The following is a 27,077-nucleotide window of genomic DNA, read 5'->3' on the forward strand; positions in this document are numbered from 1 at the left end:
ATAAATAGTCAATAAATATTTAAACTTCTTGTGTGCAAATCCATGCTTAAAGTGCAATGCTCATAAATTGCTTGATAAGGTGCTTTTAATAAAGTGAAAGGTGTGCTCTAAAGTGCTATACATATAATATAAATAAATACAGTCAAGTCTGTCCCGTATTCAGTAAGTGAAAATGAAATGAAGAATAAAAAGTGAATCAAATGGACCATTACGGCAAGGCTGGGATGGTCAATTTGGTAAAGTAAATCCGTTGGGCATCTTTCTTTGCCTTTAGACAATAATTCTGATGGCAAAAGAGCCAAACGGGACAGGCACAAAAAAAAAAAAAATACAGTAAGGGAGTCCTCTTCCTTACATTTCCTCCTCCCTCTCTTGAGCGCGAAGTGCTTCAGTCCTCTGTCATCCTAGATAAACAATCAGCAACCACATTTGACTTCCCTGGCCTATACTGGACCGTAAAGTCATAAAGCTGCAAAGACAAGTACCATCCTGCAATGCGGGCATTTGCATCCCTCATGCGGTTCAACCACTGGAGGGGACGATGATCAGTCTCCAGAGTGAAGTGACGTCCCAGAAGATAATACCTCAAGGCCTCAATAGCCCATTTCATGGCCAAGCACTCTTTCTCCACCGTCGAATACCTCGTCTTCCTGTCGAGTAGTTTCCGACTCAGAAACACCACAGGCCTTCTTTCACCATCCACCTCTTGCTGAAGGACAGCACCAAGGCCAACTCCTGAAGCATCAGTTTGCAAGATGAATGGCTTGTTGAAGTCTGGACTGTGTAGAACTGGATGTGTGCAAACTGCTTCCTTGAGGTCTCTGAATGCTTGCTCACAGTCTTCTGTCCAACGCACTTTGTTGGGGGCTGAGCCTTTTGTGAGGTCATTCAGTACAGTGGATCGCTCTGCAAAAGAAGGTATGAATTTCCGGTACCAGCCTACTAGACCCAGAAAACCTCTCACCTTCCTTTTTGTTGTCGGAACTGGGAAGGACTGAATTGCTTCAATCTTTCCAACCTGCGGCTTTATCTTCCCAGAGCCAACTACAAAGCCCAAGTACTCCACTTCTCTCTTGGCTATGGAGCACTTCTTGGGATTGATAGTCAGTCCAGCCATTCTGATGGAGTGTAGCACCTTCTGTAGGTGAATGACATGCTCTTCCCAGGACTGGCTGTTCACCACCACGTCATCCAGATATGCTGCAGAGAATGCTGACACATCTCTCAGTACATGGTCCATTAATCGTTGGAATGTCGCTGGTGCACCTTGAAGCCCAAATGGCATGACTTTAAATTGGTACATACCAAAAGGAGTTTTGAAGGCTGTCAGCTCTCTCGCTTCTGGTGCCAAAGCCACTTGCCAGTATCCTTTACACATTGCTCAAACTCTTATAGCCTCTGGTGCCTCCACCTTATCATAAAAGCCTAAACATTCACATCCTTTCTCTCACACGGCGCCTAAGCTACGACCTTGGCTCCCCGTTTATCTGCTCCTGCTGAGATGGGGCAGAAAACTCCAGTATGTTCTGTTCTCTTCTAATCAGACCAATAAGGTGATGACTTTCTGCAAACAGTATTTCTTATAACTCAGCAGTATAATGCATCATAAAACAATATCATTCATCCACAATAAATCAGCAGTCTAATGTAATGCAAATCAGTTTAACAAATGCAATAGTTATCATCTTCTTCTAATTCAGGAGAATGATGCAAACTAAAACTACATAATAATTCACAATCTTTAATTAGGGGTATAACATGGCATAAAATAATATTATAATCTAACAATTCCCCCTGATGAGCTCGTTAGAATAATGAGCTCACCAACACCCTATAATCCAGTGTCGCCGGGTTCATCTCTTCTCACTCCTGAGGCCCTTTGTCCCCCTGAGGGGCGAACCATATGTGAGATGACCTCTGTGTTTGCGCAGTTCAGATGCAAGAAAAACTATTATTCCAACAATAGCAGGTACAGATGACACTCCCCAGTTCTCCCACAGCTTTATTTTGGTGCTACCTTATACCCTTCCGACGTACTCAGACTAGAACCTCTGTCCAAGGAGCTTTTAGCCTTTATTTTATTGCTGCAGCTACCAGTGTCTTCCAGTTGGGTGATCCTCTGCTCTTCATTCTTCAACCTCAGGGGTTAGACAACCCTTCAGTCGTGGCACAGATCAGGGGATTATTCTGCCCCGATTTCAAACAACGATCTGTGTATCCTCCAGAAAAAGATCAGGAACGCGTCCCCCTTTTTGCCCAAGAGCCTCTCGAACTTCGTTGGTCTGGTGTTCCTGGATTTCCGCCAACCCCTTCATGGTTATTGCTGTGTTTATGGGATCCATCCTTTTGTGGTGACTAGCTGGAGCCCAAACGCCATGACACTTGGACCCAGTTGATGTCTCGGCAGTCACTGTGTCTGTCTCTGCTGCGGAGGATCCTCGCATATCTGTGACCTCGTCTGGTGTCTGTCCCTTTCTCTGTAAGAGACAGAAAACCAAAACACCTCTCTTCCTAACCCTAATAATCTAATGTTGTTATCTACTGACCTTCTAGTGATTCAGAATTGGTCAAAAACATTCAGAATGTCCCAGGGACTTATTCTAATCATATCCTATGTGTGTGTAAGCGTGTTTGCATTTAGCCCTCTGCACTCAAGGCATTTCCTACACTTTATCAGTCCGGACCATCACGCCGAACGAAGCTTATGACCTTCAAAAGGCCGAGTGCCAACTCATCATAAGCACATTTGCAAGGTGTGTCTGAAACTTATTGAAACCACTCTTTTTAACAAAAGATAAACAAATTAACAAATCTTCTAAACGCTATTCAGTTCATTTCAATGATTGATGCTTACACATGGAAATAATGATTTATGCTTCTCACTGATTCTCTACAAAAGACCGGAAACTTCTCGGGCCGCTATTAGCTTAAGCTTTACCATTCCTAAGTTATTAAAGACACAAATGAAGTTATAAAAATGTTCAAATAATCCTTGTTTGATGTTAAAACTCAACTTCCCCCCCCCCCCTTTTTTTGACACATTCCAATGTGTCAAATCAACGGAGCTAGAACATTCAAAGAAAAGGTTAGGCAGCTACAAGGTTTCCCAGATTGTTAAGTTGATCTGCGTATGATGCTCTGACTCAAGTATATAATCTTAAATGAATGTCATTTAATTAACTGCCACTATTTAAAACTTAGCTTAAAGACATAATTGAATAAAAATCACAAAGAATAACATGATATCAATGTTATGTAAGCGCGTGCGGCCCTCTATGCTCGAAGTCACTCCACACCATAGATCAGCCAAACATCGCGTTGACTGTAGCTTTTAACCCTTATTAACTTGAGCACAACTCTATAATGAGCAACAAACTGCAATATGTCTGAAAATGATCATGGTTACACCTGCAATAGAAGATCGTATGATTATCCTGACACCTGTAAATAGAAAATTAACCTGCGGTTATAACAATCACTGGAACACAAATGTTAGTACAATGTCAAAAACTTCAATAAATGTTTAATGCAATGCTAGTTATATGATTCTGATGCAATAATAAAGCTGATGCCAAAATAAGAGTAAAACACCCCCTTTTATCCCGTTTCACTTGACACATAAACGTTTATAAATGCCTCTTTTAAATCTTATTTCCCCCTGATCTCCCCTTACTGACCACAGCAGGGGAAACTCCGCTATGAGTCAACCATGAATCCAGCTCACCTGATTCATCACTGAGCTCCACCGTCACTGGCGTCTGACAGGGTGGCGCTGCATACTCTTCCTTTAATGTCACTATTTTCAACCTGTTGATTAGAGTGCTTAAACCTGAAGTCGACTACGTCCACAACAAGTCAATACAGCTGTAAATGTGGCCAATTATCAATCTATTACCAATCAATAACAACAGATAAATTTTATTTTATGCATGCTTTCAGTCAACCACTCACCCAGAGGATCTCCAATCCCAGAAAATTCCTTCTCCTCAGTCAATGAGTCTGTCCTCCTTCCATGGCCTGGTAACTGGTCCATCCAGAGCCATATGATCTCAAAATATACATACAACAAGCCAAACCACACCTTGGTCACACCAACCCTTTTCCGCCCTGAAGATGTTCAACGCTATCTTAGTCTGGACTGTCAAAGGTGACTTTAACGCTGGCTGTTCCGACAATCCATTTTATAACATTTCCTGGTCAGATTCGCCAATCTCTGCACCAGGGTTTTAAACGTTTTGCCATCTTCATTAGTTTTTATTTTTATTTAGCTTCGACTCCAGATTTTCAATTTTTACCAGTTGTAATCAGTTTTTACCAATCAGTCGCTAGTTTAGTCTAGTTTTTATTTTCTGAACATCCTTAATTTCAGTTTAGTTTTGATTAGTTTCAGTTATAGTTTTAGTTGTGTTTTGCAAAAATTAAGTGTAACCAAATCCCAGTTCCATCATATCAATCATGCTCTTCCGCTTATCCTTGGGTATTGAGACTATTAACTCTTGCAGCACCGGGTGTTCCTAATTTTGGTTCAAGTGAACTGATAAACTTTTTGAAGGCGATTGACTCACACAATTATTTAGATGTCCCAGTCCTGTTGTCTCGGGACGCATCACGCTGCCTTATCTGGGGTTAGCTGTTTTCTGGGGATGCTGGTTAAGTGGGGGAGCTCTTCAAGGAGGGGGGGGGGGGGGGGGGGGGGGGGGGGTGTGCTCCCCCTGATGAGCTCTTCAAGGTAAGCTAGGTTAACCTTCTTGTGTGAGCTTTTCAAGTGCACTTCAAGGTTTGTGGGATTTTTAGTTTTATAAATGTCCCTCATAACCCCCTGATGACCCAGTAATTCATTTTTGCACACTGTAGTACACATTTAGTTTTTTTCTTGTAGCTCTCATACTCTACTTGCCACTCCTCTAAGTCCTGATGTTTCTTAGAGAGGACAACAGTACCTTTAAAATTATATCACATGTGTGGGGGTGTGGCCTTGCCAATTGTTTTCCCACCTTTTCAAAATGGCTGGCATGCCCACCAGCACATTTTAAGGAAGAAAGAAAGGTAAGCTTGATATTTACATTTAAAATGTTTTGTTAAACTCAGATTTTTATTAATTTTCAAAAAATAAACATCTAGTAAATAATTTGAGGGGTCTTTAAGAATTAGGCTTATTGAGTTTCACAGAGAACATGACTAATTTATTAATGTGTACTCTAGTGCACGTCGGGACTTTGTACTTATATTTATTTCACTTTTTCCTAGTAGACAACTCTTTGACAAAGGCAGAGAGAATTCTTAACAGAATAATTGAGCGAGATTCAAACAGAGATTTTTCAGAAGATGAGAGTCATGTGAGCCAGATAGGAGAGGGTGAGAACCCAGGAGGAGCCACACAAAGATTATCGAGATGCAGTGGCAGATGTGATAGAGAAAAACACAGGGCCACCTGAAATCTGTCGTCCTATCTGGTCCAAAACCAACATGTAGGAGAATCTGGAATTTTTGCTTTGAGTTAAAAATAAAATATGGGTAAAATGCAGGAATGATTTCCAGTATAGTAAAAAATAAGAGTCGCATTTATAGCTGAATCCATGACACCTGATTGTTTCTACACGATCACGTCTTTGCTGAAAGTTATCAATGATCTCAATGTGCGAAAAGAACTCCCAGTATCTGGAGTTCAAGCTCCTCTTGGCTGAGAAACCAGGGACAAACATGTGAACAAGACCTGAATAATACCAGTAATGAAGAGTTCTCTCCAAAAATCAAGAAAAGGAGGCCCCAATCAGATGAGAGTGTAGCAAAATATGGTTCCCTCCACTTGCCTGAGATGGTTAACAGTCCAAGGCATTTCAGTTGTAGAATGGTTGGGTGCAACAGTAAAACATATGTGAGATGTGGGAAGTGCCAAATGTTGCTTTGTGTCTCCAAATAAAAAAATCACAGTACTTCCTCAGATATCATAAATGAATTGATTTTTGTGAAATAGAAAGCCCAGTGCAATCACTTGTTCCTGAACCAATGGCTTACAGCTAGTGAAGTGTCAGTGACTTCTAAGTTGGTCCCTGATCTACATTTTTATTATTATATTGTTATATAAATAAGTTTTAATATCCTGCTTACAACAAATTCAGTGGAGCTTTTAATTTTCTTAAATAGCTCTTGAATGTTGTTAGTTTCACATTCGTGATCAATGAACTCCCCTTGTGCACTGTAGTGCACATGTTGTAAAATTTAAATAAAATTGGTTAAAAACAATTTTGTTTTTGTAATGTGTTTTTTTTACCGTCCCAACACTTGATTTATCTGAAAAAGAAAAAAAGAAAAAGAAAAAAGGAAAAAGCTTTTCCTTTTTTTCTTTTTTCTTCCTCCCTGGGTCTCAGGAGGACATTGTGTCTATCTTACTTTTAAATTGCTGACTATTTCAAGAAAGCACCCAAAAGACGGGGACCAGTGTTTATCATTACATATCTCCATTTTGAGTGTGGCAAGTCTATCATTCCCCTGTTATTCATAGACCTCAGTGGAGGTTTTTGTTTTTTTTACCTCTATAAAAGTTAATTGACTCTTTACAGTGACCTGCTATGGTTAATAATAACCTGCTCCGTCATGAGTGGAATCAAACCTTTTCTTCACTTTAGCATTTAACATTCCCAACCATATAATATGATACATTAATCGAACTACAGCTACTAAAAACACAATTTTCTTAATGCAAACATCAGTAACTCAAAATTAGCAACCAAAGGGTTCAGTCTGCAGTTCACACTCATGTGAAGCTACAGCCTCCCCCCTTAGTCTCTATCATCCTTCTGTTCTTGCAAAAACAAAACAAAGCAAGACAAAACATCCACCCTTCTTTTACAGGCTGGGTGAATTGTTGTGGACATTCACTAATCCTAAAGTCGGTACCGTTTTTGTCTCAATATCAAGTCAGTTAAACTTTTAGTCGTCAGTCCGTCACAGTCCAGTCACATGCATACATCCACACACATTCATACCAGATATTGCTGATAATGGAGTCTCACGCGCAACCTATTCGAGCCTCCATCACCAGCAAGATGACGTCATCATTTTGAAGGAAACAGTTCCTTGTTTTTGGACTGGATTGACTCGCTGCAATCCTTTTAGGCTCGGGACTTCTCATTCGATCAGTGTCCCATATAAGTGAATTTCTCCCAAGCTCATTATAATCATGGAGAAAAATACTTTGCGACTGTTTTCAGTAAGAATATTTTATAGCGCTTTAAAGTTCAATCTCTCAGGCCTGGATTAAAGAGCTGATTTGTTAAATCAGGAACTCACAAAATACCAAAATATCACCACCGGTGGATCATACAGTGGGGCAAAAAAGTATTTAGTCAGCCACCGATTGTGCAAGTTCCCCCACTTAAAATGATGACAGAGGTCAGTAATTTGCACCAGAGGTACACTTCAACTGTGAGAGACAGAATGTGAAAAAAAAATCCATGAATTCACATGGTAGGATTTGTAAAGAATTTATTCGTAAATCAGGGTGGAAAATAAGTATTTGGTCAATAACAAAAATACAACTCAATACTCACCAAATACCAAACAGGTAAGGTGTAATTGAGCCATAGTGCTTGGTCTCTTTGTCCGATGTAAATCAATTGCAGTTAGAGGCTACATTAATTTCCCCTCTGTAAGCACTTATTGAAATTATCTGAGCACATTACAAGTACATATTTGCTTACTCTGTATGCTCAAATGTGACCCGTTATGGCCACTAGAAAAAAAGAGGAGGCCCGAAAAACAGGTGGGGGTCCTCCACCACCACCACTCACAGAGCCTGGCCACTTGGCTTCCACATTTGTGATAATGTTGGCAGCATCACATATGATCTTCACAGTGCAGAGAATACAAATTAGCATCCATTACTATAATGAAATGATTTGTTAGTTTGAAATGCTACAGGGAACTATGTACCTGCACATTAATGCTGTGGAACGACTTCCTGTTCACATAGTCTCCTTCATTTACTGAAGGAGCAATGATTGGAATGTGAGTGCCATCTGTACAGCCAATCACGCCTGGGAACCCTGAAAATAAATGTAAAATTTAAGTAGTAGTTCAAGTATCACCACATCATGAATTAAATTTTGTTCATCCTGCTACCTGCAATTTTGTGGCATCCCTCTTTGATAAATCTTGTGGGTCTATGACCGGGGAACACCACAAACGAGTACAGGAGACGTTTCAGTGCAACTGTAACATTCCTGACTGCCCGACAGACGGTAGCCTTGGAAACGTGCTCAGCGTCACCAATATTATACAGAAAGCTCCCGTTTGCAAAAAACCGAAGTGCGATACAAATAATATGTACAGAACTGAGAGCATGTCCACGATGTGTCACATGAGCAATATTAGGCCTGAGGATGTTATTCAAATAACTTATAGATTGTGCTGAAAAACGGTAACGTTCACACAGGAAATCATCAGGAAATGATAAAATGTCCGAACGCGCTCTAATCACTCTCTCCCGGCGGAGAGCTCTGCGGAGAATTTGGGCTTCAACATCTACTGGCTCTTCAAGGAAGGAGCACGCCATGTCTGACACTTCCTACAGTCAGGTTTCCGACACAGAGGCGGAGAACGTCAGGGTTAGTTGAAGTAAACCTGCTAGGGGGCAGGTTAGCTTCACGGAGTGTGTCGTCATAGTAACTCACTCAGGATTAATCTAAACTCGCTTTGTGAAACCGAAAACCCAGAGTTTTCGTTAACTCAGGGTATACTTACTCAGAGTTTGCACTAAACCGGCTTCCTGAAATAGGGCCCAGATCTAAATCCAATCAAGAATCTGTGGCAAAATCTGAAAACTGCTGTTCACAAACGCTGCCCATCTAATCTGACTGAGCTGGAGCTGTTTTGCAAAGAAGAATGGGCAAAGATTTCAGTCTGTAGATGTGCAAAGCTGGTAGAGACATAAGGCAAACCGGATTATAAGGAGCACTGTCGATTTCCAGAAAAATCAAAGGACTGATTTTTAGAGTGCCTTATTTTCCGAAAAGCACAGTAATAACATAATAACAACGGCCCGCTAGCATGCTCTTGGTTGCTGAGGGCTATGCTGTGGCTGAGCTGCAAGATTAACTCTGCAAAACCAACTTTCATCAAGTAACAGGGCTCTAGAGTGCAACCAATTTGGTCGCAAATGCGAATCCGTGTAAATGAGAGCAGGTACACTGATTCCACACAAAGACGTAAACACAGAACGGACCGACGCATCAGAATCAGCTTTGTCTTTCTCGGCTTTCTCACCCGACGGCTCGTAGACGGACACGCTGTCGGAGCTTAGCGATCCTGATGCGTCTGGTCCGCGCTGCGATTACGTCTTCTTGCGCTGATTCTGAGCTGCAGGTTTTGTCTCTCCAACCAAAATTCACAGAGCCAGCAGCAAAAGAAGCAGCAAACTGCGCTTCACATTTGATCAATGTCATTAATTTTGCTGTTTTGCTTCCACGACTATTAAAATCACACTCCATGCACAGCTAGCTCTCTCTCTATCTGTCTCTGTACTTCAAGAACAGTTTCCCGTCTCCAATCTCTGTTTTCTGTATTATTCATGCGCTTATTACCCACCAGTCTACCGTTGTTTTTTCCCTGCTAATATTAGCATCACACGGCACAGCTTCTGTATCACGTGGTATAAGGCTCCGCCCTTGTCATTTGTTGAGCAGGAAGAGTGAGCACTTGGTTTCATGCAGAGTACGTCCCGGATCAAAATGCGGTACAATCGTCGTCGTCTTTTTCTTTTTCTTTCTTTTAAATCGTCATTTGGAAATGAGATCGCACATAAGTATGAATCGAGATCGCGATTTTCTAACGATTAATCGTGCAGCCCTAATCCTATTAGTCGACTAATCGCAAAAATAATCGGTGACTAGTCGACTATCAAAATAATCGTTTGTGGCAGCCCTAATGCACACAGGGAAAAGTTAGAGAGGAAAAGAGAGAGCAAGAAATTACTCTTACTCTTAGGACGTATATGGCCCAACAGGCCTCGTGATACAGATGAGCTACATCCTCCTGGAAAGCAGCTGCCAATACAGTCTCCCCCATCTGCTGGAAGGCAGATGCTTCAAAACAGAGTGAGAAGTAAAGAGAGAGGGAAGGAACTCAAACAAATTAACACTATATTTTATCTTTAATAATCATATATATTGCTTTACCAAAACAGCTTGTTTTTGTGTTTTTTAAACTACCATCTCTCTTAAACCAACTTGAATTGAACAGTGAGCACAGCCACTAAGTTCTATGTAACAAAAATACAGGGATGGAAATAAAGAAATAAAGAACCTTGAACCTTGATGGGAGGGAGGGAGACGGTACCTGTACTGACGTTTAAAAAGAAGGAATAGGAGGAGGAGGGGTGGAGGTGGTGGAGCTCTCCGACAGGGGGAAAACTGAGATTTCAGTAAAGCTCAGTCCAAAGCACTTTCCTAATGATTTCCCTGTAACATTAGTCCTCGAGGTCCCCGTCACAGCAGACTACTGTGAGCGCCACCAGACAGTTAATGAGACAAAAACGAGACGCTCTTACAGCCAGGAGGATGCTTCCAGATGACGCTTGATTAATTTGATTGATTATCTGTGAATAAGTCTTGAGCCTCTCCTCAGTTCTTTATATTTTGCCTGTGCTGAGCCAGATGTTCTTCTTCTTCCTTTCTTTAGACTTTCTGAAGGTCATTTAAAGTTTTTCTTTGGACATTAACTGCTTTTTCACCCATTTTCAGTCCAGTCTTTGTACCTGATCGCTTTCAGAGCGATATTTTTGTTTTTTGGGGGGGTTAAACCACTTAACCTAACTCAAGGGGACAAACCCGAGTTGTCAAATACAATACAAAACACACAACTTAGCAAAGAACCAATTTTAAATTTTATCTTTAGGGACTTTGTTACTAGCAACCTGTCACAGAAACACACTATTTAATTTCTTTGGATTGGGAAAGTAGAAGACAGAAAAAAAGGGGACAAGCTGAAAAATCTATCTACAGTGGAGGAACAGTACCTGAAAGTCATGTCAAAAAAAATTCAGCAAACACCTGACACAGGACCTGAAAGATGCACTTGGTCCTTCAGTTGATCCATCTAGTGTTCACCAAAGCCTCATCTCATGGTGTCAGTGAAGGGTGGCTGTCAAGAAGCCATTATTAAGGAAGGGAACAGGGAGAAAAGGCTGAGGGATGCCAAATTACACAAGAACTGGACTGAAAATCAGTAGCAGCAGGTCTGATGGAGTGATGAACCAAAATTTGACAGTTCTGGTTCAAATTGTGGTAATATGTCTACAACCACCTGTAAACTACTGTACAGCTCTGCCATAGTTTGGGTCTGCATTTCAGCCAGGGTGTTGGATTTCGTCAAAATTGATGGAATTATGAAAAGTACCACCAGACTTTGATGCACCATGCAATACCATCTGGAAAGCGTCTGATCGGCAGCAGCTTACTAAACACATCGAAACACCATCATTCATGGACTGACCTGAGCCGTGTGGGATCATCTCGGCAGAGAATGGAACAAAACGGCAGCTGATATCGAAAGAAGAGCTCTGAATGTCCTTAAAGAAGCTCGGAGAACTATTCCTGAAGACTACTTAAAGGAATTCCAAAGAAATGTGCCTAAGAGAGTTCAGGGCGTGCTGAAGATAAAGATGCTCAAGCTCATTACCTCATTATATCAACTCTGTTTTTGCCTTTTATATTGTATTTTCATGTAAACTTTTCAAATTTAAACTGTTGCACCCGTTTCCCATTACCCAGCAAGTTATATGTTAGAATTAAGGTGTGGCTCAAACTTTTGCACAGTCCTACATTTCCCATCTATAAAATGATTTGACACCTGATAAACCTTTAAAAGCACTGACCTGCCTCTCCAACTCTCTGTTTTAAACAACACACACTTACCAGCAGTTGTGTTGCGTTTTTGTCAGGTTAGTGGCTCAGACCTAAAACAGCCCAACATTATCTCTAATTCAGGTCTGGACCCAAGCTGACCCATTAAAGTACGTGGTACTCCTTTTATTTGTACTTGTGTACTCAGGCATAAATTAGACTTTTCAGGTACAAACTAAATAACACAAAGAGGAGCTTATGAATAAGAATGAAACTGAGAGGCCCACTGCAAGAAGATACACACCCAAGTGCTGAGATTGTAAAGATGAAAAGTGAGCAGAGGAAAACGAGCGTTTCAGGACACCGAGGCGGTTTCCTCTTCTTCCCATCTGGCAGCCTCACAGCGGGGAGTTATGAGGTAGCCCCAACCTACCTCACATCTCCCCGCTGTGCAAGAACGAGCTCAGCAACACAAGCATCCTCTCTCTTTCGCGAGTGCATACGTGCACATCTACAGTGCTGCATGCCAATGAACCCATTTTCTTGGAGCACCTACACAAGCTGCAATCTACAGATCGTGTTTCACAGCGCTACAGCGAGAGGCAAACACCTCCCTCTGTTTGTGCTTCATTCTCAGTGTTGGGACTAACGCGTTACAGTAACTACGTTATTATTGTGGTAACGAGCACGGTAACTAGTTATTATGCCAAAATCAGGAACACGTTAGTCGTTACTGAGATTTAGATAGGGTCGTTACTCGTTACTTCGTGTGGTGGCTATCGCGGAGTTTCCACAGATTCAGTAACATTAGCAAGTGGTGGAGGGCAGCAGGTGGATGAAGGAAAGGGGACACAGAAGGAAAAGAGACCCGAGGCGGCCGCCGGTCCAAGTGAACTGAACTTCAGGTAAGAAGTTATGACCTGCAGTCTCTCTGGGTCAGATATGAACCAAGTTTAGGTGGAGTTTATTTTTGTTATTCTGACTTTTTCCGTACTGCGTGCTAGCTAGCATGACGGAGTTTCTATACAGCTGGGTGGTGCTATGAAGTTAATGATGTTGAACTTTATTTTGTTCATAAGTTATTAGAGTTGCCAACCGTCCCGTCTGGTATTCAGAGAAAATATTACGCGTTTCTTATTGAGGTGAAAAGGAACAGTTTGTCCCGGACTTCAGCTACAATGAAAAAGACACAAAGCTGGATTTATTCTGTGTCTTTACACTGTCATTCTCCCCCCTCTCTCTCCCGTTTCTACTTCAATCATGAAAACTGATCAATGATCAGCTGATCGGCTCTCTTGTTTGTTTATCGCTCACTTTGCGCCGAAAGAGGAAACCAGCGGATGTCGCGCTAAACAACAGCAGCATGTTTAAGCTTGATCAGCTGTTGTTAGAATTTATTTAATATTAATTTCTAGTATCAGCTGATGTTTGCTGGAGCCACAGCTGTAAAGCTGCTGGTCATGATATCGGTTTGGTTATGTGGTGAGAGGGAAACATGAAGATGAAACCAGGAGATGTCCTTACTGGATCATCAGAGCTGAACAGGTGATGGAGAGATGGAGAAACAGGTTTACCTTTTAGGTGACATGAATGAGTTGAAGGGAAGTTATGAACTGTTTCTGAGAGACAAATAACACCAGGATCCTTTTTTAGGTAGCTGACAGCTGGTAACTGTGCAGGTGCGGATCTAGCAAAGTGTTGCCAGGGGGGCATGTAGGGCATTAACAGGGAGAGGTGGGCACAAGGAAATACTTTTCTTTCTTATTCTCATTTAAAATGTCTAGCTTTTAAAAAATAATAATCTGAATCTTACAACAAACGATTGATAGATTGATGCATATATACCATCAAAACAGTGTACATCACTGTCACAACAGCGTTTGTTTTCATTCAAAGGCTTTAAGATTTTTCCTATAATGGTGGGCCGGTCTCTAGTTAAAATACCCGGGCCAATTTTTTGTCCCAGTCCAGCCCTGTATGCAGCTCATCTGCAGTCTGGTGTTACCTACATCTTCCTATTCAGAAGGCAGAATTTCTGAGTTCTGAGTACAATCAAAGCACCACGACTGCAGTTTTTGTGTTGATGTAAAAGGCGCACATGACGCTGTGACGTAGGCTAGAATCATGGCAGCAGTCAATGACGGTCCAGACGTGGGATTTCTCTCGTGGAAATGTGCACATTATCTTTTCCTTTCTATTGGTAGGTGGCACAGTGCACTGTGGCAAGTAAGCAAGCTAGAAGACTGGCAAAGTTATGGAAGCAACACATTAACAAGAGAATTCTGAGTAAAACCAAAGTTACTTTCCCTAGTAACTAGTTACTTTGAAAATAACGAGTAACTTGAAGTAACTGAGTTACTTTTGAGAGAAGTAACTAGTAATGTAACTAAGTTACTATTTTAAAGTAACTTACTCAACACTGTTCATTCTAGCTTCGCCCTTCTCTTCCCAACCACACACACCAACACCTTCCTCTTGTGAATTTTATTTTAATCCTTAACATAAAGACAGCTATAAATTAGGATAATCAAACTTGATTTATTACCTCCTGCACCCCCCCCCCCCCACTGTGTGTTCAACAGGAAGCTAAAGACTGGTGCTGTTAAAGTGTTCAAAAAACAGCAGGAGCTCGGTGTGAGGCCACAGTGGGCCAAAAAACACAAGATGACCTCCAGCAAGGACAAAATGTATCTGGACGTCTCTGTGAGCATCTGTCTCACTGTGTAAGTGTAGCACAGTGTCTGTGTGTGCATGGCTGGGCAACAGAGACAGCACAACTGAAAGCCAGCACTCAGACGAGGACCCGGTGCATCGTCTGTCTCATCTCAGCCAGTTTACTTACAAACTCTTTAAGTTTGAATTTTAAAGCCGACAATGTGCACAGGGCAGTGATATTTAAAATGAAGGTAAACTATTCCAATCTCTGCAGCCCCAATTGTGTATCTCACACACACACACACACAGTCCTGAATTCATTACTGAAGTCTCATCCAGACATTCAATGTGCTCTGTAATTAAATTGAGACGTGGGGTCAAAATTCCCACCTAGATTGAGTGAGATGAAATAGAAATCGGCTCTCCTCTAACTGACTTTATAGAAATAATTACATAAGCTGCATTTATAACTGTTATTAAATAACAGCAGCACACGAGAACTAAAGTGTAATCCCAGCACATTTCGCTTCGCTTGCACTGATTCTTTAGAGATGACGACCGTGGTGGGTAATTAAGGGCAAACAATATACAAGTGGCGTGAAAAATGGAGGCTGCATTACCTTTCCAAAGCTTCCTTTCCCGATGGCCCGCAGTATCTGGAAGTGGTCAAAGTTTACTGTGGAGAAAATGAGAAGCAGTTAGTGAGAACGTGTCAGTTTGAGCTGAGCTATAAAACAGGGAACATGACATGTACAGCACTGTGCAAAAGTCTTGAGCCATCCCTCATTTGCTTCCAGGGATCCGGACTTCCCTGTAATCTTTAAAGTGGTATTAAGGAATAGCTCTCCAGGCTTTTTAAAGTGTTTCTGATTTTTAATCCAGGGCTTGTATTTGACCACTTTTTGTCTGTTAAGACCCTTCATACTAATCTCTGAAACATTCAAACATAAACAGACACCTAAGTCATGGAAAGGACCAGAAAACTTAACAAAGAACCAATTTTAAATTGTATCTGTACACATTTACTTGCAGCCTATTGCAAAAAAACAAAAGCCCACATCATTTGTTCTCACTTCTTTAGTTGAAGAATGCAGTTAATAACACCGTTAACACAGACTGACCTGGCAAAACACGAAAAAATAAGGGGGTGGTTCAAGACTTTTGCTCGGTACTGTATGAGAAATGGAAATGTGCACTTCACAATGTATCGCTGCACTTCGGCAGTACTGTGCAGATTAAATGTTTTTTCCTTCCCGATGCATGTGAAAGGTTAAGACTTACATCTCCAAATGTACTGGAACTGATTTGAAGCAGAGGACTCAGCCACACTGTTACTATGTACTGCATAAACACGTTTACCGATGAAGGTAAATCAGACGCTGTCCTGACTGTGTGGCTAAATTTTGTGCTGAAAGCATCAAATCAATTGAATATGATTAACTTGCTATGAGAGGTTTTTACTCCAAGTGTGACTTTTTCTGGCTTCATACACCTTTCAGGGTCAAATTCAAGCACTTTGTGAGCACGTTTAATGTCCATTTTCAACATTTTCCAGCATATTACCATAAAAAGGATGCATATTTCACTTCGCATCACCTGAATAAGACCACGTGAAAGGCCAAATTAATAATAAGTCTTCTCATCAGATATTGATGCTTCTTTCTTATGTGACACAAAAAACAGGAGGAGACAGATCTTTGCTTGTGTTGTTTTTTAAGTTCATTCATTCAAAACTAACTGTAAGACGCTTAACTACATTGCAGTCTGTGTTATTGTTGTAGACCTAATTATCACCTTTAAAGTGTTTGTGCTAATAACATCATGTAGAGTAAGACAGGCATAGAGAACAGCACTGACTGGGAGAGGCTTTGAACAGATGACATACTCAGATCAATTCAACACTTTAGACTTTAAAAATGCACAAGCGTCTTTCAAAAACCCATTTATTTAATCTATCATCATTGATATTATTATGTACAGTTATAATGTACTGTTCATCTCCCTTAAATAAACAGGCAGCCTTAAAGTGTGAAATAGTCACTTGTCTACTGTCTCAGTGGCTGATAGTGCCCCACAGGCCTCAATGTCAGCTTGAAGCCATCATGTTTCAATTGTTTAATGAGAAACAGATTTTGAATGAAAGCGAGGAAACTTCGGTAGCACAAAAAAGTGCCTATTCTTTGTTCCCATATGGTTCAGTCATATTACCGTCATTTCCCCCTAAGCTGTTCCCAAAGACACCAGGTTAATACTTGAAAAGGCTGCAGCGATACACAAAAATATCATCAATATTCTGTTTACTTGGTGACAACGTCGCTTTTAGCCTTCAATCAGAAAGCCTGACGTTGGCTAGTTAAGCATCGGGCTAACGTTTAACGCTTTCACTTGAGGGAAGTAACTCGTATTACTGCTACTGCTGTGTAATCTTGGTTCAATTCACAGCATATTCTACAAGTTACCCTGCAATAACTAACTGTTAGAATAGCGCCACCGTATTGTATCGCACTGAGTGCACTTCAATCCTTTATCCCGCGAGTTTGCTAGCTAGCAAAATAATAATACCAATTTTAAACAAATAACATGTGTAACGTACACACTCGAGAAAATTATTTACTAGTACTTACGCAAACTCCCCCGTTGTGAAAACGTACAAATCCTTCTTGTATTTTTCGTTTTCCAGCAAACACTCATTAAAACGGCCTCCAGGCACATTAGCGCACTCACCCCCGACTGATCAGGGAGGGGGTGAGGGGTCACACACTGAAACAGACTAACGTGCAGAGGTACAGCCCAGGCAGAGAAATGTTGCTTTTAGACTTTGCGACTCGTTTTATTTCTCTATCTGATAAGAAAAATATTCAATCAGATAGTTATTTGTGGTGAATGAAATACGGTTACAGTTTCAAGAAGTTTTAAGCACCAAATCCGAAATCCAAGCACTGCAATATTAAAATCCAATTCAATTTCTTGTTTGCTCCGAAATCTACGACATGACTATATACAGAAAAGCTTGACATGGTATGCAAAAAAAAACCCGAAGACAATACAAATACAAATACATGAACAAAAAAGGTTTAAACTGTCAGTTATGTCATTTTAAAATTTTCCAAAACTAACATTTTCTTTGATTGACTGATATTAAATTGATTAGGGTCAAGTTTAGTGTGAACAATATTACACAAACAAGCACGTGTGTGCGCATGCGCACATATGAGAATCCCTTCGATCGCTTGTGACGCGGTAACTTTGCTTTGATCCTTTCTGACGTTATAACTTTGCTTTGATCCCAAAACCCATAAATAGGAGCGCTCACCTGTTACTTTATGCTTAACGGACGTTGACCTGCAGCAACTGAAACCCTTTTGAGAAGTTTTGAGAGCAATTTACGAGAGAAACCAAAACAAGTTCAGTTTTGTTTCTCACCAATCCACAGCGCAAACAGACACATTACACCATGTCAGCCAACCCATCCTTCGGCTCAGATGAGCTTGGAATATCTAAAGGGACCATTTTGGGAGATCACCACATGGTGGAGGCTTTCCTTGGAGAAGGAAGCTTTGGTGTTGTAACGAAATGTCGCGATACAAAAAACAACAAAACTGTTGCTATTAAAGTCAACAAGAGCGACCCTGAAATTCTGCTCCAGGCAAAACTGGAAATTTTCATCCTGGAGCAGCTACAACGCTTGGATCCAGACAGGTGCAACATTGTCGAATGGAACGGCTATTTCCTCGATGGAGAGCGCATTTGCTTGAATTTCGAACTCCTCGACCAAAGCCTGTGGGACTACATTGGGGACCGGAATAACCAAGGTCTCCCAATGAGAGAAATCAGGCCAATTTTGCATCAGCTCGCAAATGCTCTATTCCACCTGGGTTCTGTGGGAATAGTGCATGCTGACCTCAAACCTGTCAACATCATGGTTGTGAACCGCAGTGAGTCTCAAGTCAAAGTCAAACTCATAGACTTTGGCATCGCATGTAACACCTCTGCAGTGATTCCTGGTGACTGTGTGGGGACAATTGGTTATTGTGCACCTGAGATTATGCTTGGCACTCCATATGATGAAGCAATTGACATGTGGTCTCTGGGGCTGGTAGCTGTGGAGCTTGCTACAGGGGTGCCTCTCTATCCTGGGGAAGACGATTATGATGTTTTGAAATTCATAATTGAAACTCAGGGTCAGCTACCAGATCATCTTCTAGAGTCTGGCTTGTACACTGACAGCTATTTCATCGAGGATAACCACAACGAACAGCGCTGGACATTTAAGACCCCAGAACAATTTCAATACGAGACAGATTATCGATCCAAGGAAACTCGATCGATAAAACTTAAGTGTCTCGATGACCTCGAACAACTGCTGAAGGTTAGGCGAGGACCGGAAAATGGCCAAACATTATTTGTAAGGCTAATCAAAGAAATGTTGGCCTTGGATGCAAATCAGCGCATAACACCCTCGGAGGTTCTGAAGCATCCCTTTTTCGACCCTGGCCTCTCAAGGAGAACCCCCTGCACTGACATGAATAGTACAGGGGGACAAAACCTTGTGCTCTCTCAGCAGCAATCATCGTTTGGGTGGCCAGAATTCTAGGGGAGCTAGAAAATTCTTGTGGAAAAAAAGCCCAAAACAATAACATCAACAAAAACAACCAATGAATGTGGTCTTAAACTTGGGCACAATTTGGCTTGAAATCCATCAACTAATCTCTCAATATTCAAAGCGGAACAGCAGACAACTTACCATCACATCAGTCCTTCAATCAGACCTACAACAAACGTCTTCCTTCTCTCACCCCAACCGGTCGCAGCAGATGGCCGCCCCGACCTGAGCCTGGTTCTGCCGGAGGTTTCTTCCTGTAAAAAGGGAGTTTTTCCTTCCCACTGTCGCCAAAGTGCTTGCTCATAGGGGGTCATATGATTGTTGGGTTCTCTGTATGTACTATTGTAGGGTCTACCTTACAATAATACATACAGCCTTGAAGTGAGTGGTGATGTGATTTGCTGCTGAATGAATTGGGAACTAATTGGAAATCTGGATATTAATTAAATAAACCTGCTTTGAGCATCAATTAATTGTTGTTTGAAATTCTTTATAAATATATAAATATAGTGCCACTCTTCTACTGTTTAAATTGCAACTGTTTAAAACTGACTAATTTATTCATACACTTGAGCATAAACACACGCACAGTAAATGGCCTGTATTTGTACAGCGCTTTACTTAGTCCCCAAGGACCCCAGAGAGCTTTACACTACATTCAGTCATTCACACATTCACACACTGGTGATGGCAGCTACATTGTAGCCACAGCTGCCCTGGGGCGCACTGACAGAGGCGAGGCTGCCGGACACTGGCGCCACCGGGCCCTCTGACCACCACCAGTAGGCAACGGGTGAAGTGTCTTGACACAACGACCGAGACTGTTGGAGGCGGGGCTCAATCTGGCAACCTTCCAATTACAGGATGAACTGCGAACTCTTGAGCCACGATTGCCCTATATACACATATACTTTACAGTACTAGTCAGTGCTTACATACTAGTTCTTTTCCCTACTTTTTCATGCTTACTGGTACAAATGCCTGTTACTAGAGTTAAATGCTATCAATGTATTCTCACAGTTATGGAACTGTACAAATGCATACAAAATAACGCTCACGTAAACATAACTGTGCACTAGTTTGCCCTTATTGCTGCAGTTTGTTTCAAGTTGTTCTCACACACACACACACACACACACACACACACACACACACACACACACACACACACACACACACACACACACACACACACTGTAACGTTTCAGCAAGAAAATACCGCCCCTCCCCCCCACAGTGACACCACCACCACTAGTCTGCACAGCTGACATGAGGCAGCATGGATCCATCCTTTCATGCTATTTATGCCAAATTCTGACCCGACCATCTGCATGTCAGAGCAGAAATCAAGACTCATCAGACCAGGCAACATTTATCCAATCTTCTCATGTCAAATTTTGAGAACTGTAGCTTCAATTTCCTGTTCTTAGCTGACCAAAACGCTCTTCTGCATTCTTTGGTTGCAACAAATGGTTGTATGAGCTACGGTTGCCTTCCTATCAGACATTTTTCTCTGACCGTTGACATCAATAAGGCAGTTTTTCCAAGAGAACTGCCTTTCACTGGATATTTTCTCATTTTTGTCACCGAAAAGGGTGTCTGTGTTACTTCTTGTCTTATATATATTGTCTCTGTTTTCCTCTGTCCTTTGTCAGTGTCTGTTCACCTACCCCTGTGTCTCCATATTCCCAGTGTTCAAGGTTTCCGAGTGTGCTGAACTAAAGGTAGGCCTAGTTTCATTTTCATGGTCATTATTATCATGACAATGATTACGCCTTATTCTGATTATTTCTCCCTTTTGGAGATGTAACATTTACATGAGGGGTGTAGGAACATTTCCCCCTAAATATTTTTAGATAAATTTTTGTTGAAGTCACTGTTTTTGTCGTATTGATGATGCAGCTAGAATAAGTGCTTTTAAATAAAAGAATAACCATTCAAAGTGCTCAGTGGTGAAACTGTAACTCTTTCAGAGTTTGACAGCTGGACAAGTGATGCCGTATTTAAAGAAACATGAGATGAGTGCAGCATATTATCTGAACAGAGATCATTCAATGAGCAAGAATAAACACTGAAAGAGAAACACTTCACTGTTGATTATCATATGAAGTCTAATAAAAGCTGTTAATCTGTTAATATCCTGCTAATCTGCATACAGCAAATACAGAACATGCGACTTTAAAGCATCCAGCAAAGTGATAACTGTCCTCTGCCCACTAAGTAGTGACTCTACAAAAGATTATTTTCAATATCATCTTTATATTATATTTAGTTATTCTCCAGCGCAACAATGTGAGGAGCTCTGTGATTGGTTAGGAAAGGACAGACTGGCCACCTCGATTTTTCTTCACTGCACATTGATCCATAGCTTTGCTCTGTAAAGGCTAACAAAGTGCTTTTGCTTTACAAAGACATTCAGCGTCGGTATTCACTCTTTTAAAATGCCACTGAACACTGGAGTGAAATGGAGCCCTGATCCTCAGAGTTTTATTGTTGCTAACATTTCTTATAGATAGCACAGATAGTGCCCCACTGCAGTAATCACTCATGTCTAGATATTCCTGTTAAAAAGGAGTTTTTCCTCCCCACTGTAACATGGCAAACATAGCAAACGGATAATCCAGCTGAAGCTTCAGACAGCCGTCAGACAGTGAAACACTGCCATCTGCTGGACGCGAATAACAAAGACGCTGCTTTGACGGGTGAGGGAGTTTCAACAAGTCTGCAACGACTCAAGCATCAAACTACAGAACTATTCTAGCGGACATGGTGCTCTAATGACTGCTTCATTAACGCAGCTCAGAAAGGATCAAACATATCAATAAATCATAAAACACAAAACGTCTCTTATTGCCCAGGGCTCAGGAAGTGAGTGTGTTCCTTATAGCCCAACACGTTCTCACTCCCAACTCGTCAAACGTGTGACGCATGGTCAGGCTCCCTCTGCTTCACTTATGGACCATATGGACCACCAGGTAAGACCATTTAAACGGACAGCATTTATAGAATGACTATTAAAAGTCTGCGAGTGTCAGTAATGTTAATGTGGTTATGTTAGTAATACACCGAGTGCTAATATAACAGCTTTAAGATGCATTTGTAGATATTATTACGTGTTTTACCGTCTTTATGGTGCTAGCTTAAAGTTACGGTGTAAACGTTAGCTTATATTGGAGGAAAGCTGTTACTGTTTAAACGATGTTAGCACAGAAATATTAGCTTCTGTCATGACTGATGAAGTTACTAGTTAATAAAGTTTCCAGTAAAGTGTTTAATCGCAGCCACAGACTGACAGCAAATATCTCGATTAGCTTCAGTGCATCTGTAATAAATATGTGCAAGTTTCAGTGCTTCGTTTAAACTGTATGATACTTATACTGACCCAGGGTCAGTGTAAAATACAATCCTAGCTGTGTGAACAAAGCCTGGCTGCTTTAATCCTGCATGACAAACCTCAGGATGCAGGTTATTATTACTCTTTCCTGCTGGCACACCTGTCACACCTGAGAGTCAGCTAGAAACTCACAGTGACGTGGACATCATGCAAAGACTGCCAGACTCTGTAATACTGCAAATGATCAGTGACTCAGGTTATCACTAAACTTTAAACGGCACCTCTGTGTCTCTGTGTGCTGAACATCTAGGATTGAGTCAGGCTGCATTGACTGTGGGACTTTAATGTGTTAAAAGCAGGTTGAAGACGGCTCAGAAACATTTGAAGATTAAAATTTAGCATTATGGCTGCTGGTGGTTTGTAAAGCCTCTACTCAGCTGTATTTTTGTTACTAATTTATGTTTGTTGTTGTTTAACACAGATTTCAGAAGAGCAAATATGCTTAATAGTTTAACTAGATTTCATTTGTCAGTGTGGGACTGCTGAGTCACCTGAAGAACTCATTTCATTCATTCTCCACATGATGTTCATTTACAGAAATGTTTCACAGGAACTGATTTCTCCCAAAGGGTGAACTAGTGTGTTTCCATAGATTACCTCTGTATGAATGTACTTCTTAAATGAAGGCAAGTGTTTGTCCTTTTTTGTTCCTCAGGTACAGTACGTGATATCAAGGGCAGGCGGTCATCACTGGGGGTAGACAAGAAGCAGACGTACTTCCAAGAGGGAGCTGCAGTGAGGTCAGAGGTCAGAATCTGAAACGGCTCAGGTTTATATTTTAGAGGTTATAAAAAATCAAAATGTATTATTTAAAGAAACCTTTAAATAATAGTCATAATTATGATTATTATAAGAAATATCAAACATTTAAGTGGATTTTCTGTTACACATATCGTGTTAGCCCTGCAATAAACTGGCAGCCTGTCTTTGTCCTGTATCAGCTGGGATAGGCTTCATCCTCCTGCAACCCTGAATTGGATACATTGTATTCCAATTATGTAATCTGATCATTTACAAACTCAAGGTATCTAATCAAAATGTAAGTGATGCCACCCTTGACAGACAGGGAGATTTTATTCCTCAAAGACCATCATCCAGTCGAAGTACTAGTTGCCACGTGGTCAGTGTTCTCACAACCATTGATTTTATCTCACAACTAGTTTTCACCAAAGAATTTCAGTAAGTAAATATTCTTCAATCTCTTTTTCCCCCCAGTGTCTGCAGATCAGCATCAGTGTCCACGTGAAGAACCTAGTTATGTTGCCAGTGTCAACCCAACAAAAGGTACTTTACCTTCTTGTATATATTGTGATTCCTTTACTTTTATATTTGTTGTTATAGTTGAGTTAGGCAGGGCTTTTGTGCAGTCCTAAGAAACATACTGCCTAGAGTGTTTTTCACTTTGTGGAAGAGTTTCTTTATTTTTTTTCTGTTAGTGTGTGGAACTGAGGTGCTTCGTCAGGAGCTCCTTCAGTTGTTGGAGGATGGAGAAGAGGACGCAGCCATGACTTGTGAGACGTTGTCTGAGTCAGCTGCTACTCACTGGGCGATCAGAAACATGGTGTCCTTGCTAAAGTGGAAAGAGGCCAGGCCTTGTCTTATAGACAATATGTTAGCTACTCTGGATCCACAGTCACACCGTGTGTGTCAGTGTGGCAAACAAGTAGTTGTGAGGTGTCTGGACTGCCTGCCTCTTCCATTCCTTTGTGCTGACTGTGATATTGCAGTTCACACACGCTTTGTCCTGCACAGCAGAGAGGCAGTAACAGGAGGGTTTTTGCAGCCTTCATCAGAGTTTCACAATCCAATAGGTACGGTTTTTAAGTCTTATGCATTTATTGCTATGTACTATGAGTGTGTGCTGTTATTGTATATTTATTGTGTATCATTTAATTTCCAATTCTTTTTATATATATTGTGTGTTTTTAATGTTAGTTCGGCTGTTGCCTGTGCAAAGACCAGACTGTGTGTGACTGCCCAGCAGGTAACGTTGAGGTTTCACCCGGTGCAATTGTGGCTCTTGTAACCATAAATGGTAAGTTGCTCTTTTGTCACACAGTACATACACAATAGATGTGTTTGCAGGTTTTAGTGCAAATTGTACATTGCTACATTGTTTTGAATTACCCTCGGCCCGCAGTATATGTGGGCACCTGTCAAAGGTCATTTGGATTTACCAGACCGCTTTGAAAACAACATGGGAAAAAATGAATGTCTTTGTTGAGCCATGACTGGATTTCTCCTTATCCTTCCTAAAGGCCGTTATAACCTTGCACTGCCAGTGGTGAGCTGCACCAGCTGTGGCCTAATGTGGTCCCCCTCAGTTAAGGACTTCCAGGGTGGTGGATATTGGCCTGGCACCTTAAATTTCTGCACCCTGTTTTCAATGGATGTCTTTCAGTCTTTCTATGACATTAAGAAGCTGCAGCAGGGATGTCACTTAAGGCCTTTGTCAAAGTGCTGGATGAACGAACAGCCCATTTTGGAAGGGTGAGTTTCTAAATTTGTCAAGTTTAAGGAAATTGTGCAAATCAATGTTTATGATGACTGTCCGTGAATATTCTGTTGTTTGTCCTCTACTTAAAAGACTGGCCGAATATCAGCTGATGCCTTCAGCAAAAGTTTCTTGGAGTGGAGTGCTGTAAAGTGTGAGGTGGACAGGATGTGCAAGGAGCCATGCTTTAGCTGCCCTGCCTGCACTCCAGACATGCTCGCCGTCTCAGTTGATGGAAACTGCAAGCTTTATCGCTTTCAATCAAATGCAAGGTACGTTATGCATTGTGTACATAAATCAAATATGGATTTGTACAAAAATTGTATTTTGATGTTTCTTTTCAAACAACTGTCACCGTGTTCGTTCAGCACTTCAGAGCAGGGGAACTTTGAAGGTGTCTTCATTGAGAAAGATGAGGAAGTTGCTGAGTTTGTGAAATACATCCAGAGACACACAAATGATGTAAGATACACATATATATCAGTGCTGTCAGCGTTAATCTTGTTAAAATGACGTTAACGCCATAACCATATACTCATACGTGTGTGTGTGTGGATACATATTTGGATGGGTGGATATTTATTTTGTTTTTCTCTTGGTGTTGTCGTAATACTATTTACTTGACTTTATCTTAATGTGTACTTCATTTTGAGTAGCTCACACTTGGATGTGCGAGGTATACTGCAGCTTGTAGTCTTGGATACGTTTAAGACATTTTGTTATAAGGTTGAATGAATTCAGCAGTCATGTATTGTGACCTCCTTTCTATAGATCAAATGGGGAGGTGCGTTTCAGGATGGGGCCGGTTCTACAGTTGGAGAAGAGGTGGAGCAAGTAAACAGTTTCCTGTCTAGGGCGGCCATCACAACGAAGTACATGTCTAAAGCAGGTGTGTGTCTGTGTGTGAGATTCCACTCAGTCTCCTGCTCATTCATTCTTATTTGTATACTAACTGAAATGCAGGGCGAACAGACATGCTGAGCCTCCTGGCTTTGGGCTGGAACAAAAGGAAAGTGGAACAACTGGGCCGCACTTTGAGCCAGAGATATCTAAAGGTCATTTTTTCAACACCCATTTTAATGTGTGTGGTAATGGGGGAAAACACCAGTACTCTAAAAATGTCCATATGAATGACATTTATTAATGTATTCTTAGATCATAAGGATCTTTAGAGAACAAGTGGAGAGCCTGAATGCGAGCAGAAATGAGCTGGGTGTGGATGACGACACACTGCAGCAATGGGCTGAAGGTGAGTCTCAATATAATGCACTCGTGTATAACAACAGGACCCACCATGGCCTCATTAAAGAACTTAGAGTTAAGATCTTTCTGACAGTGTCAACAAACAATGAAAAATAAGCTTGTAAAAGCAGAATTGATGGCAGAGTTGTTGCGTTTGATCAAATTGGATTGGACCTGGGTTGAAGTGATGTCGTACTAGTTGGTTTTATAAAGCTGAACACCAACATACTTGTTATCTCATGATAATGCAGCACATGAAGGCTCCAGATGTCTTATAATGAATATCATCAAGTCAGTGATTACAGAGTCCACTGTAGTTTGGTGACTGTTACTCATCCTGTGTTCTGATTAATATTCCTCTCACTTAGAAACGGATCAAACTGATGGCAGCCTTGGAGCGTTGCAGGCACGAGTAGAGGAGCTTGTCGTCATCATCAGAGTGCGAACACAAAGTCTTTACAGACAAAATGGTGTCACAGTTTCTTTGAAACGGACCGTTTGATGCTCAGTTTGTACAGCTTGTACAGCTACTTTGTAAACAGAATAAAATCAGATCCAGGTTTGTTTAAGCTGGATGTGATTTGTTCTAGCAAACGAATTGATGAGTGTAGATTAAAATGTAAATATATGCATTATGTGAAGGTGTTCCTTTTTATGATTATTTACAGATAGCAACAAGAGGCGACACAGAATTCACAAGGTCATCTTAGATGAGAAGAAACGCTTGGCGGCTGCTGTTGACGACTACAACAAGGAAACAAGCAACAAAGCAAATCGTATCCAGTGATGCCCTCATGCAGAGCGACGTTTGGCCCTGGCAGAGCACAAGTGAACGTAAGCTCTTGATTT

The sequence above is a fragment of the Mchenga conophoros genome, linkage group LG3, assembly GCF_057382185.1.
Source record: "Mchenga conophoros isolate Kocher_MC1m ecotype Shallow Benthic linkage group LG3, M_conophoros_male_GT1.1, whole genome shotgun sequence".
Taxonomy (NCBI): Eukaryota; Metazoa; Chordata; class Actinopteri; order Cichliformes; family Cichlidae; genus Mchenga; species Mchenga conophoros.